The 1,709-nt window shown below is 62.1% G+C and overlaps 1 protein-coding gene across 2 annotated transcripts in view; it reads left to right on the top strand.

Moving 5' to 3' along the window:
- The window catches only part of CHLRE_02g141086v5 (uncharacterized protein), a 108,752-nt gene that overhangs the window by 15,077 nt on the left and 91,966 nt on the right, over positions 1 to 1,709 (top strand). For both annotated transcript variants that reach the window (XM_043060067.1, XM_043060066.1), the window contains exon 14: positions 367 to 1,096. The gene's annotated coding sequence lies outside the window, so the exon portion shown is untranslated. The remainder of the gene's footprint in view (positions 1 to 366; positions 1,097 to 1,709) is intronic.

The following is a 1,709-nucleotide window of genomic DNA, read 5'->3' as shown; positions in this document are numbered from 1 at the left end:
CGTGCCATGCTACCAGCGAGCTTCCGTGTCAGGTGGGGCTAGCGTGGGGGAAGGGGGAAGGGGACAGGGGCCCCGGACAAACACAAAAGGGCGTGGTGCTACCAGCGGGTGGGCGTGGCAAGTGCGGTGAATGTTTGTGTGAGGGTGGAGGGAAAGGGCAACACGAAAACACACAACGTGCCATGCTACCAGCGAGCTTCCGTGCTGAGTGCGGCAAGCACTCGCGTGGGAAAGGGGGAAGGGGCCCCGGACAAACACACAAGGGCGTGGTGCTACCAGCGGGTGGGCGTGGCAAGTGCGGTGAATGTTTGTGCGAGGGTGGAGGGAAATGTCAACACGGAAACACACAACGTGCCATGCTACCAGCGAGCTTCCGTGTAAGGTGGGGCTAGCGTGGGGGAAGGGGGAAGGGGACAGGGGCTCCGGACAAACACAAAAGGGCGTGGTGCTACCAGCGGGTGGGCGTGGCAAGTGCGGTGCATGTTTGTGCGAGGGTGGAGGGAAAGGGAAACACGGAAACACACAACGTGCCATGCTACCAGCGAGCTTCCGTGTCAGGTGGGGCTAGAACTCGTATGGGGGAGTAGGGAAGAGGCCCCACGCAAACACACAGTTGCGTGGTGCTACCAGCGGGTTTCCGTGCTGAGTGCGGCAAGCACTCGCGTGGGGAAGGGGGAAGGGGGAAGGGGCCCCGGACAAACACACAAGGGCGTGGTGCTATCAGCGGGTGGGCGTGGCAAGTGCGGTGAATGTTTGTGCGAGGGTGGAGGGAAAGGGCAACACGGAAACACACAACGTGCCATGCTACCAGCGAGCTTCCGTGTCAGGTGGGGCTAGCACTCGTATGGGGGAGAAGGGAAGAGGCCCCACGCAAACACACAGTTGCGTGGTGCTACCAGCGGGTTTCCGTGCTGAGTGCGGCAAGCACTCGCGTGGGGAAGGGGGAAGGGGGAAGGGGCCCCGGACAAACACACAAGGGCGTGGTGCTATCAGCGGGTGGGCGTGGCAAGTGCGGTGAATGTTTGTGCGAGGGTGGAGGGAAAGGGCAACACGGAAACACACAACGTGCCATGCTACCAGCGAGCTTCCGTGTCAGGTGGGGCTAGCACTCGTATGGGGGAGAAGGGAAGAAACCCCACGCAAACACACAGTTGCGTGGTGCTACCAGCGGGTTTCCGTGCTGAGTGCGGCAAGCACTCGCGTGGGGAAGGTGGAAGGGGGAAGGGGCCCCGGACAAACACACAAGGGCGTGGTGCTACCAGCGGGTGGGCGTGGCAAGTGCGGTGCATGCTTGTGCGAGGGTGGAGGGAAATGTCAACACGGAAACACACAACGTGCCATGCTACCAGCGAGCTTCCGTGTAAGGTGGGGCTAGAACTCGTATGGGGGAGTAGGGAAGAGGCCCCACGCAAACACACAGTTGCGTGGTGCTACCAGCGGGTTTCCGTGCTGAGTGCGGCAAACACTCGCGTGGGGAAGGGGACAGGGGCCCCGGACGAACACACAAGGGCGTGGTGCTACCCATCGGGTGGGCGTGGCAAGTGCGGTGAATGTTTGTGCGATGGTGGAGGGAAAGGGCAACACGGAAACACTCAACGTGCCATGCTACCAGCGGGTTTCCGTGCTGAGTGCGGCAAACACTCGCGTGGGGAAGGGGACATGGGCCCCGGACAAACACACAAGGGCGTGGTGCTACCAGCGGGTGGGCG

The sequence above is a fragment of the Chlamydomonas reinhardtii genome, chromosome 2, assembly GCF_000002595.2.
Source record: "Chlamydomonas reinhardtii strain CC-503 cw92 mt+ chromosome 2, whole genome shotgun sequence".
In the NCBI taxonomy this organism is placed as follows: Eukaryota; Viridiplantae; Chlorophyta; class Chlorophyceae; order Chlamydomonadales; family Chlamydomonadaceae; genus Chlamydomonas; species Chlamydomonas reinhardtii.
Note: the sequence above shows the minus strand (reverse complement) of the source record. Positions and strands in the feature narration are given on the sequence as shown.